The sequence below is a fragment of the Oncorhynchus tshawytscha genome, linkage group LG08, assembly GCF_018296145.1.
Source record: "Oncorhynchus tshawytscha isolate Ot180627B linkage group LG08, Otsh_v2.0, whole genome shotgun sequence".
NCBI lineage: Eukaryota > Metazoa > Chordata > Actinopteri > Salmoniformes > Salmonidae > Oncorhynchus > Oncorhynchus tshawytscha.
The window spans coordinates 5,440,248-5,453,969 of NC_056436.1; positions in this window are offsets into that span (position 1 = coordinate 5,440,248).

A 13,722-nucleotide genomic window follows, 5' to 3' on the forward strand; every position below is an offset into this window, starting at 1 on the left:
ATGTATGGGGCTTCTATAAATGTCTCTACTGTAGAATGTATGGGGCTTCTAGAAATGTCTCTACTGCAGGATGGTATGGGGCTTCTATAAATGTCTCTACTGTAGGATGTATGGGGCTTCTATGAATGTCTCTACTGTAGGATGTATGGGGCTTCTATAAATGTCTCTACTGTAGGATTGTATGGGGCTTCTATAAATGTCTCTGCTGTAGGATGTATGGGGCTCCTATAAATGTCTCTACTGCAGGATGGTATGGGGCTTCTATAAATGTCTCTACTGTAGGATGGTATGGGGCTTCTATAAATGTCTCTACTGCAGGATGGTATGGGGCTTCTATAAATGTCTCTACTGCAGGATGGTATGGGGCTTCTATAAATGTCTCTACTGAAGGATGGTATGGGGCTTCTATAAATGTCTCTACTGTAGGATGGTATGGGGCTTCTATAAATGTCTCTACTGTAGGATGGTATGGGGCTTCTATAAATGTCTCTACTGTAGGATGTATGGGGCTTCTATAAATGTCTCTACTGCAGGATGGTATGGGGCTTCTATAAATGTCTCTACTGTAGGATGGTATGGGGCTTCTATAAATGTCTCTACTGTAGGATGGTATGGGGCTTCTATAAATGTCTCTACTGTAGGATGGTATGGGGCTTCTATAAATGTCTCTACTGTAGGATGGTATGGGGCTTCTATAAATGTCTCTACTGTAGGATGGTATGGGGCTTCTATAAATGTCTCTACTGTAGGATGTATGGGGCTTCTATAAATGTCTCTACTGTAGGATGGTATGGGGCTTCTATAAATGTCTCTACTGTAGGATGGTATGGGGCTTCTATAAATGTCTCTACTGTAGGATGGTATGGGGCTTCTATAAATGTCTCTACTGCAGGATGGTATGGGGCTTCTATAAATGTCTCTACTGTAGGATGGTATGGGGCTTCTATAAAAAAATAAGTGCACTATATAAGGAATAGGGTGCCATTGAACAAACATCACTTGGGAGGATCATTACTGTACCACCTATGGATTGTGGATGTCATATCCTGTTTGGATTGTGATGTCATATCCTCTTTTATATATTTTTCCCATTTGAGTTCAAAATGACTCAGTTCCTCTGATGTTGTTCTCGTTGACTGGGAGTCAAAATGTTCCATTTCCTCATCACATTCTCTGTCCTACTTATTTGCCTTATGGGTAATAGGCCTAATACACATTTTGGAAATCATCAATTATTTTGATGTCCAGGATGTGCATTTCTGTGTATGTGTCCATCCATTGGGGTATAAGGGCCCAATGTGGATATATTTTCATCCATCACTTGAAGTAACATGTCTTCTCTCCACCTCTACCCAGGTCTCTCTCTCAGCCTTGAGGTTTATCAGACTCCCTCTGAAGTCTAACTGAAACGTGGAGAGAACGTTCAGATCTTCTGCCACCATGAGAGAACTAACTACAGACTGATGCAGTGGTTCCAGCAGTCACCGGGAGAAAAACAACTCAAATGTATAGCCTATTTATTGTTTAAGTCTCAAACCACGTACATTGAAGAACATCTAAACGTGAGTGGGGATTTGAGTCAGAACCACCCGAAGAATGTTTCTCTGAACATGTTCAACCTTAAAGGTCCCAATCACAGTGCAGTTTATTACTGTGCTGCAAGTGAAGGCCACAGTGTTCCCTCTCTGCACTACAAAAACCCTGTGTCTCACTGTAGTAAACTATTTAACAGAACACCTCCCTCACACCTGCGTTGAGGTCTGGATTTGATCCGATATTGTAAGGGTTTTCCTGTGGTGAAGGAGATGCGGACCAAAATGCAGCGTGGTGGTTATTCGTGTTCTTTAATAAAGGAACTAGACATGAATAAACTAACAAAACAATAAAGGTGCGAAAACCTAAACAGTCCTATCTGGTGCAAACACAGAGACAGGAACAACTAATGACACCTGCCTCTGATTGAGAACCATACTAGGCCGAAACATAGAAATACCCAAAACCTAGAAAAACAAACATAGACTGCCCACCCAACTCACGCCCTGACCATACTAAATAAATACAAAACAAAGGAAATAAAGGTCAGAACGTGACAGTACCCCCCCCCACCCGGACTCCGGCCGCAAAACCTTGACTTATAGGGGAGGGTCTGGGTGGGTGTCTGTCCGCGGTGGCGGCTCTGGCGCGGGACGCGGACCCCACTTCACCATTGTCTTAGTCCGCCTCATTGTCCGCCTCCGTGGCTGTCTAACAATGGCAACCCCTCTCAATGACCCCTCTGGACAGAGGGGCAGCTCGGGACAGAGGTGCAGCTGCTCGGGGCAGAGGGGCAGCTGCTCGGGACAGAGGGGCAGCTGCTCGGGACAGAGGGGCGGCAGCTGCTCGGGCAAGGGGCTCTGGCGCCTCTGGGCTGAGGGGCTCTGGCGCCTCTGGGCTGAGGGGCTCTGGCGCCTCTGGGCTGAGGGGCTCTGGCGCCTCTGGGCTGAGGGGCTCTGGCGCCTCTGGGCTGAGGGGCTCTGGCGCCTCTGGGCTGAGGGGCTCTGGCGCCTCTGGGCTGAGGGGCTCTGGCGCCTCTGGGCTGAGGGGCTCTGGCGCCTCTGGGCTGAGGGGCTCTGGCGACCCCTGGCTGACTGGCGGCACTGGCGGCCCCTGGCTGACTGGCGGCACTGGCGGCCCCTGGCTGACTGGCGGCACTGGCGGCCCCTGGCTGACTGGCAGCCCCTTGCAGACTGGCGGCACTGGCGGCTCCTAGCAGACTGGCGGCACTGGCGGCTCCTGGCAGACTGGCGGCACTGGCGGCGCTGGGCAGACTGGCGGCACTGGCGGCGCTGGGCAGACTGGCGGCACTGGCGACGCTGGGCAGACTGGCGGCACTGGCGGCACTGGGCAGACGGGTGGCTCAGGCGGCGCTGGGCAGACGGGTGGCTCGGGTGCCTGCCCGGTCTCTCTCGCCCCCGGTAAGCACAGGAAGTTGGCGCAGGTCTCCTACCTGGCTTCGCCACACTTCCTGTGTGCCACCCCCCAAGAAATTTTTGGGGCTGCCTCTCGGGCTTCCTTGCCAGCCGTGTTCCCTCATGTCGCCGGCTCCTCTCTCCGGCTGCCTCTGCTCTCCTAGCTGCCTCCACCTGTTCCCATGGAAGGCGATCCTTTCCCGCCAGGATCTCTTCCCAGGTGTAGCAACCCTTGCCATCCAATACATCGTCCCATGTCCATTCCTCTTTGCGCCGCTGTTGCTGTTGCCCATTACCACGCCGCTTGGTCCTGTTGTGGTGGGTGATTCTGTAAGGGTTTTCCTGTGGTGAAGGAGATGCGGACCAAAATGCAGCGTGGTGGTTGTTCGTGTTCTTTAATAAAGGAACTAGACATGAAATAACTAACAAAACAATAAATGTGCGAAAACCTAAACAGTCCTATCTGGTGCAAACACAGACACAGGAACAATCACCCACAAACACACAGTGAAACCCAGGCTACCTAAGTATGATTCTCAATCAGAAACAACTAATGACACCTGCCTCTGATTGAGAACCATACTAGGCCGAAACATAGAAATACCCAAAACCTAGAAAAACAAACATAGACTGCCCACCCAACTCACGCCCTGACCATACTAAATAAATACAAAACAAAGGAAATAAAGGCCAGAACGTGACAGATATACTGTAACCACAACTAGAATGAGTAGAACAGGCCTCCTCATTCAAGTCAATGATTCCATAATGGGTGGACTGGCAGCCATCCTTTCTAGACATTATATTTCTGTGACTGTGACAACGTTCTGCCGTTACATCGCTGATGAGGTCACTTCCTGTCCCTCTTTCTCCTCTCCAGTCAGTTCAGATGAGATGTCAGTTAGTTGTTGATGTTCAGCTCAAGACTCAACATGATCAGAACCCTCTTACTCGGTTGGCTCTCAGGTAATAACAGTAATCTGACTTAGATATGGTCACTTGTTTAGATGTACAGTACGGGTAATATGTATCTTCGTCTCTTACCTATGAAAAATGAAAGATCATGTCTTCTCTCCATCTCTCCTCAGGTCTCTGTCTCAGTGTTGAGGTTCACCAGACTCCCTCTGCAGTCTTCAGCAGACCTGGAGAGAATGTTCAACTCTTCTGCCAACATCAGAAAACAGACTACACACTAATGCTGTGGTACCAGAAACCACGAGGAGAAACAGCTCTGAAACTCATTGGAAATCTGTATCATAAAAATCCAACCATTGAGAGTTCATATGAGAAGCATTTTAATATGAGTGGGGATTTGGGTGGAGGTGGCCCAAAGAATGCCTCTCTGAACATGTTCAACTTGAGACGACCCCAACACAGTGCAGTGTATTTCTGTGCTGCTAGTAAGGCACCGTGTTGCAGATTCCCCTGTCTACACTACAAAAACCTTCTCTCAGTCACTGTCTCACTAGATTATACTGAAGCATCACCTCCCTCACACCTGCACTGAGGTCTGGATTTGATTCAGTGCCAATATAATAAAACAGTACAGCTGTCTGATGCCACGCTGCATTCTGGCATTACATCACTGATGAGGTCACTTCCTGTTCCTCCTCTTCAGTCAGTTCAGATGAGATGAGATGAGATGTCAGTTGGTTGTCAACGATCACTAAGTCAACATGATCACACCTCTTATCATTATCACTGTCCCACTATTCTGGATTACAGGTAATTTAAATTTCAGATATTTAGTAGTTCCCTACATTACTTATTAAACATGAAAATGTAACAATTTGCCTAAATGTGTACAAATAATTACTAATTATATGTTTTATTCAAACTTGAGAAATGGTGGTACAATCCTTTGTTATGTCCTCTGTCTCCGCCCAGGTGTCTCTCTCAGTAAATCAGTGTACCAGTCTCCCTCTACGTCGCTGGTGAAGCCTAATGCCTCTGTCACACTCAACTGTAGTCATAAAATCCCCAGATATGACACAGTCCTCTGGTACAAGTGTTCTGTGGAAGACATGGCTCTAAACCTCATAGCTTATATATACTATAAAACCCCAACAGTTGAACCCTCATATAAAGGTTACTTTGATGTGAAAGGAGATGGAGAGAACGAAGCCTTCCTTCATATCCTCAAACCGAGACAAAATGACGACAGTGGGGAGTATTTCTGTGCTGCCAGTATACACAGTGGTACAGAGACCTAGTCCACTCTACAAAAACCTCCATCTGACACTACATCAAAACACCTGCATTAAACCACATGAAGGAGCAGACTTCTGTTCAGATACTATCAACACCTGCATTAAACCACATGAACTAACAGACGTCTGTTCAGAGAGAGAGAGAGTGGGGGAGAGGAGACAGAAGGAGAGAGAGAGCGAGAGAGAGAGAGAAAGAGACAGAGATTGGGGGAGAGAAAGAGAACGAGAGATTAGAGAGAGACAAAGAGAGTGAGATCAGAGCATATGCATGGAGAAAGAGACAGAGAGAATCTAGTTTCAAGGACCAAATGAAATTGAGAGGAAACGCAGAACAGTATTGTGATTTGAGTGTTTCCAACCTGACACAAGAAGACAGTGCAGTGTATTTCTGTGCTGCCAGAGAGCACAGTGCAGCAGATCCTGTCTCAGCCCTACAAAAACCACATCTCAAATACAAAGTCACACCTCACACCTCCACTACAGTGTTCTGAACCATATAAACATCCTCACTACTAAACATCCTCAATACTAAACATCCTCAATACTAAACATCCTCAATACTAAACATCCTCATTACTAAACCTCCTCAATACTAAACATCCTCAATACTAAACATCCTCATTACTAAACATCCTCAATACTAAACATCCTCAATACTAAACATCCTCAATTCTAAACATCCTCAATGCTAAACATCCTCATTACTAAACATCCTCAGTGCTAAACATCCTCATTACTAAACATCCTCAATACTAAACATCCACAATACTAAACATCCTCAATACTAAACATCCTCAATTCTAAACATCCTCAATGCTAAACATCCTCATTACTAAACATCCTCAATACTAAACATCCTCAACACTAAACATCCTCAATACTAAACATCCTCAACACTAAACATCCTCAATACTAAACATCCTCAACACTAAACATCCTCAATACTAAACATCCTCAACACTAAACATCCTCAATACTAAACCTCCTCAATACTAAACATCCTTAACACTAAACATCCTCAATACTAAACATCCTCAATACTAAACCTCCTCAATACTAAACATCCTCAATACTAAACCTCCTCAATACTAAACATCCTCATTACTAAACCTCCTCAATACTAAACCTCCTTAATACTCAACATCCTCATTACTAAACATCCACAACATCCACAACCATTTAGAGATTTATTTTCTTCAAAATCAAGAGGCCTTTTATTTTGCTAATTCTGTTTTGTTTTATGTTATTGTTCCAATGACCTCCCAGCTGATCCAGCAGAGAGCAGTAATGTTCCACTGTACTGTAAGCCGATAGGTCAGCTATAAGCTCCTCCCACCTCAGAACACTCAGAATGTGTGCTGGTGTTCTACACTCTACTCATAGAGATGGAGGTCTCACAGATCCTGCTGCCCTACCATTTAAAACATGTGGTAACCTACTTGTTTCTTTTTATAGCTTTCAAATGTGTTTCCTGTCAACATACCTGGTAAAATGATTGTTAATAAACAGTATCGGGCATGACAGGCCCCATAATATTATCATTCCTGGATTTGGATTTGTTTTAGATTTGTTTTGTTTTCTTTTTGTCCTTCCTGTGACATCAGGTGCTGTAGGTGTCTTGGAGGGCAGGTAGTTCGCCACCAGTGATACGTTGTGCAGACCGCACCACCCTCTGGAGAGCCTTGCGGTTGAGGGCTTTGCAGTGACTCTAACAGGCAGTGATACAGCCCGACAGGATGCTCTCAGTTGTGCATCTGTAACAGTTTGGCAGGGTTTTAGGTGACAAGCCACATTTGTTCAGCCTCCTGAGGATGAAGAGGTGCTGTTGCACCTTCTTTACCACACTGTCTGTGTGGGTGGTCCATTTCAGTTTGTCTGTGATGTGTATGCCAAAGAACTTAAAACTTTCCACCTTCTCCACTACTGTCCCTTTGATGTGGAAAAGGGGTGCTCCCTCTGCTGTTTCCTGAAGTCCATGATCATCTCCTTTGTTTTGTTGACGATGAGTGAGAGGTTGTTTTCCTGACATCACACCTCCTCTCTGTAGGCTGTCTCGTCGTTGTTGGTAATCAAGCCCACTACTGTTGTGTCGCCTGTAAACGTGATGATTGAGTTGGAGGCTGGCATGGCCACGCATTTCATGGATGAACAAGGGAGTACAGGAGGGGGCTGAGCATGCACCCTTGTGGGGTCCCAGTGTTGAGGGTCAGTGACATGGAGATGTTGTTTCCTACCTTCACCACCTGGGGGCAGCCCATCAGAATGTCCAGGACCCAATTTCACAGGGCAGGATTGAGACCCACGGCCTCCAGCTTAATGATGAGCTTGGAGGGTGCTATGGTGTTGAATGCTGAGCTGTCAATGAACAGCATTCTTACACAGGTATTCCTCTTGTCCAGGTTGGATAGGGCAGTATGCAATGTGATGGCGATTGCATCGTCTATGGACCTATTGGGGCGGTATGCAAACTGAAGTGGTTCTAGGGTGGCAGGTAAGGTGGAGGTAAAATTATCCTTGTCTAGTCTCTCAAAGCACATCATGATGACAGAAGTAAGTGCTGCTAGTAATTTAGTTCAGTTATCTTTGCCTTCTTGGGTACAGGATCAATGGTGGCCATCTAGAAGCATGTGGGGGTCAACAGACTGGGATAGGGAGAGATTGAATATGTCTGTAAACACACCAGCCAGCTGGTCTGCGCATGCTCTGAGGACGCGGCTAGGGATGCCATCTGGGACAGCAGTCCTGTGAGGGTTAACACAGTTAAACGTCTTACTCACTTTGGCCACGGAGAAGTGGGGGTGGTGGGCACAGTCCTTGTTAGCAGGCCACGACGGTGGCACAGCATTATCCTCAAAGCTGGCAAAGAAGGAGTTTAGTTTGTCTGGAAGCGAGACGTCAATGTTGGTGTCTTGGCTGTTTTATTTTTTGAATTCCGTAATTGCCTGTAGACCCTGCCACATAGTACGTCTCGTGTCTGAGCCGATGAATTGCTACTCCAATTTGTCCTTATACCAACATTATGCTTGTTTGATTGCCTTGCGGAGGGAATAACTACACTATTTATATTCGGCCATATTCCCAGTCCTCTTCCCGTGGTTCAATGTGGTGGTTCCTGCTTTCAGTTTTGTGCGACATCCTCTATACGTCCACGGTTTCTGGTAAGGTTTTAATAGTCACAGTGGGTACAACATTTCCAATGCACGTCCTTATAAACTCACTCACCGAGTCAACGTATAGATCAATGTTATTCTCTGAGGCTACCCAGAACATTTCCCAGTCCACGTGATCAAAACTATCTTGAAGCGTGGATTCCGGTTGGTCAGACCAGCGTTGAATGGTTCTAGTCACGGGTACTGTTTGAGTTTCTGCCTATAAGGAGGAAGGAACAAGATGGAGTCATTCTCGGGATTTTAGCCAAAGGGAGGGCCTTGCATGCATCGCAGAAATTAGAGTAGCAGTGATTGAGTGTATTGCCCGCGCGAGTGCTGCAATCAATATGCTGATCGAATTTCGGTAGCCATGTTCTCAAATTTGCTTTGTTAAAATCCCCAGCTACAATAAATGCAGCCTCTGGATATATGGTTTACATTGAGTCCAGTGATGTTCCTTGAGGGTCATTGTGGTGTCTGCTTGAGGGGGTATATACACAGCTGTGACGAAAACTGACGAGAATTATTTTGGGAGATAATATGGCCTGCATTTGATAGTAAGGAATTCTAGGTCGGGGGAGCAGAAGGACTTGAGTTCCTGTATGTTGTTATGATTACACCATGAGTCGTTAACCATGAAGCATACACCCCTGCCCTTCTTCTTCCCAGAGAGGTGTTTATCTCTGTTTGCATGATGCATGAAGAAGCCCGGTGGCTGTACCGACTCCGACAACATATCCCGAGAGAGCCATGTTTATGTGAATCAGAGAATGTTACAATCTCGTAATGTTGGTAATGTTGGTAAGTTGACGTCACTCTTATATCCAATAGTTCTTCCCGGCTGTATGTTAAGATTTCCTGGGGTAACAACATAAGAAATAATACATTAAAAAATGAAATACTGCATAGGTTCTTAAGGACTCGAAGTGAGGTGACCATCTCTGTCAGCGCCATCTTGCTGAGCTGTGACAGAAAACCAAAAGGACAACAACTTAGTGCAATTGATTTGACATGAATATATTATTAAAGAATGCCAGCACCAGCTTGCAGATGTCCCAACCTGGTCTCAGAGCATTTCCTGCTATTTTGTACGTAAATCCCAGACTCTCTATTGAGTATGATATGTTACCTTTTGTGTGGTATGTATTAGTATCACCCATTTTGTATGAAGAAGAATTAGAATTCGTATTATATATTATGAATTTGCAAAACGTACAATATGTTGTGAATTTGCTAAATGTACAATATGTTACGAATTTGCTAAATGTTTGATATGTTACGAACTCTAGCTAGGTGGCTAACGTTAGCTAGCTGGCTAATGTTAGCTATGCTAGGGGTTAGGGGTTAAGTTTAGAAATTAGGCTAAAGGGTTAAGGTTAGGGTTAGGGCATCGTTTCCCAAACTCGGTCCTCGTGATGCTATAAATTTACCTCTGCTTCCAACTCCTTCCATCTTGCCCATCAACCCTCAGAAATCAACTTCCAATCTCAAGACTCCCTCATCTTCACTATCAAAAGAAGCAAGACAGATCAGCCTGTCAAACCCATTACAGTCTTCCTGTTCCACCTCCCATCCTTCATCAGCCCTTATGAACCTCTAACCTTCCTCTTCAACCTCTGGTCATCCCTCACGACCCCCTCTTCATCACAGAAACCGACCATGTCACCTTCCGCCATTGGTTCCATCTCCATCTCATCATCTCCAAATCCGTTTTTCGCCTATCACTTCTCTGGACACTCCTTCCATATCAGTGCCTGCCACCTCTGCTTCTCACCAAGGGCTTCCAGACCACACAGTTCAACATCTAGGCCGCTGGTCCTCCCAAGCCTACCACAGCTACATCCGATCCAAGCCACAAGATCTCCTCTGTGCCCACAATACTCTGTGTTCTTGAACCATAATCCTTGAGTCCTGACTTTTCACGTTCCCCAAAACAGGACTCCTTCCCCACACCAAGAACAGTCGCTCTCCAGTGTCCAACGGACAACCACACCCCTACCTACCAAGGGGCATGCTCCTTGGTAGGTAGCTACCAAGCTACCTCATCCACCCCCCCCAACCCCCCATTCCCTTTCAATAAAATCTTAAACATTCTACGTTGAAGGTGTGATCTGTAATTTTTGCAGAATCCCCATCGTCTGCACTACAAAAACTGTCTCAGTAGATTATACCATCAAATTATATGTCTTCCTCACATCTGCATTTGAGGTCTGAATTTGATTGTGCCAATTTAACAGGGTTTTGTCATTACACCAGTGATGATGTCATTTCTTGTTCCTCCTCCTCTCCTGCCAGTTGAGATGGTTTGTTGGTTGATTCAGATTAGTTGGTTGTTGACGATCATCTCTGACAGTCAACATGTACAAAACTCTCATCATCTACACAGTCTTTTGGCTCACAGGTAGTAATCTAGGAAATTAACATTTGTTTTAGATTCATAATATGGTATGATGTATATTCCCTTTATGTTTGCCTCTGCTAGTGAATGTCTTCTCTCCATCTCTCTCCAGGTCTCTGTCTCAGTGTTGAGGTTCACCAGACTCCCTCTGCAGTCTTCAGCAGACCTGGAGAGAATGTTCAACTCTTCTGCCAACATCCGAAAACAGACTATAGAGTGATATTGTGGTACCAGAAACCACGAGGAGAAACAGCACTGAAACTCATTGGATATTTGAATTTTAATTCTCAAACCATTGAGAGTTCATATGAGAAGCATTTTAATATGAGTGGGGATTTGGGTGGAGGTGGCCCAAAGAATGCCTCTCTGAACATGTTCAACTTGAGACGACCCCAACACAGTGCTGTGTATTTCTGTGCTGCTAGTAAGGCACAGTGTTGCAGATTCCCCTGTCTACGCTACAAAAACCTTCTCTCAGTCACTGTCTCACTAGATTATACTGAAGCATCACCTCCCTCACACCTGCACTGAGGTCTGGATTTGATTCAGTGCCAATATAATAAAACAGTACAGCTGTCTGATGCCACGCTGCATTCTGGCATTACATCACTGATGAGGTCACTTCCTGTTCCTCCTCTCCAGTCAGTTCAGATGAGATGAGATGAGATGTCAGTTGGTTGTCAACGATCACTAAGTCAACATGATCACACCTCTTATCATTATCACTGTCCCACTATTCTGGATTACAGGTAATTTAAACTTCAGATATTTAGTAGTTCCCTACATTACTTATTAAACATGAAAATGTAATAATTTGCCTAAATGTGTACAAATAATTACTAATTATATGTTTTATTCAAACTTGAGAAATGGTGGTACAATCCTTTGTTATGTCCTCTGTCTCCGCCCAGGTGTCTCTCTCAGTAAATCAGTGTACCAGTCTCCCTCTACGTCGCTGGTGAAGCCTAATGCCTCTGTCACACTCAACTGCAGTCATAAAATCCCCAGCTATGACACAGTCCTCTGGTACAAGCATTCTGTGGAAGACACGGCTCTAAACCTCATAGCCTATATATACTATAAAACCCCAACAGTTGAACTCTCATATAAAGGTTACTTTGATGTGAAAGGAGATGGAGAGAACGAAGCCTTCCTTCATATCCTCAAACCGAGACAAAATGACGACAGTGGGGAGTATTTCTGTGCTGCCAGTATACACAGTGGTACAGAGACCTAGTCCACTCTACAAAAACCTCCATCTGACACTACATCAAAACACCTGCATTAAACCACATGAAGGAGCAGACTTCTGTTCAGATACTATCAACACCTGCATTAAACCACATGAACTAACAGACGTCTGTTCAGAGAGAGAGAGAGTGGGGGAGAGGAGACAGAAGGAGAGAGAGAGCGAGAGAGAGAGAGAAAGAGACAGAGATTGGGGGAGAGAAAGAGAACGAGAGATTAGAGAGAGACAAAGAGAGTGAGATCAGAGCATAGAGACAGAGAGAATCTAGTTTCAAGGACCAAATGAAATTGAGAGGAAACGCAGAACAGTATTGTGATTTGAGTGTTTCCAACCTGACACAAGAAGACAGTGCAGTGTATTTCTGTGCTGCCAGAGAGCACAGTGCAGCAGATCCTGTCTCAGCCCTACAAAAACCACATCTCAAATACAAAGTCACACCTCACACCTCCACTACAGTGTTCTGAACCATATAAACATCCTCACTACTAAACATCCTCAATACTAAACATCCTCAATACTAAACATCCTCAATACTAAACATCCTCAATACTAAACATCCTCAATACTAAACATCCCCAATACTAAACATCCCCAATACTAAACATCCTCATTACTAAACATCCTCAATACTAAACATCCTCAATACTAAACATCCTCAATACTAAACATCCTCAATACTAAACATCCTCAATACTAAACATCCTCATTACTAAACATCCTCAATACTAAACATCCTCATTACTAAACATCCTCAATACTAAACATCCTCAATACTAAACATCCTCAACACTAAACATCCTCAATACTAAACATCCTCAATACTAAACATCCTCAATACTAAACATCCTCAATACTAAACATCCTCAATACTAAACATCCTCAACACTAAACATCCTCAATACTAAACATCCTCAATACTAAACATCCCCAATACTAAACATCCTCAATACTAAACATCCCCAATACTAAACATCCCCAATACTAAACATCCTCATTACTAAACATCCTCAATACTAAACATCCTCAACACTAAACATCCTCAATACTAAACATCCTCAACACTAAACATCCTCAATACTAAACATCCTCAATACTAAACATCCTCAATACTAAACATCCTCAACACTAAACATCCTCAATACTAAACATTCTCAATACTAAACATCCTCAATACTAAACATCCTCAATACTAAACATCCTCAACACTAAACATCCTCAATACTAAACATCCTCAATACTAAACATCCTCAATACTAAACATCCTCATTACTAAACATCCTCAATACTAAACATCCTCAATACTAAACATCCTCAATACTAAACATCCTCATTACTAAACATCCTCATTACTAAACTCCTAAAGAACTGCAACATTTAGGATTTATTTTCTTCAAAATCAAGAGGCCTTTTATTTTGCAAATTCCGTTTTGTTTTATGTTATTGTACCACTACCTTCCAGCAGATCCAGCAGAGGGCAGTAATGTTCCACTGTACTGTAAGCCAATAGGTCAGCTATAAGCTAAGCTCCTCCCACCTCAGAACAAAGACATAGATCATAGAACTTTACAGCTCAGACAGACAAACAGACAGACAAGCCAACAGACAGCATGATCAGAGTTCTCCTCAGAGCCACTGTCTCACTCCTCTGGCTATCAGGTGAAGACTATGTATATCAGTATATCAGGTGAAGGTAAGGTTCAGTATATCAGGTGAAGGTAAGGTTCAGTATATCAGGTGAAGGTAAGGTTCATTATTAGGTGAAGGTAAG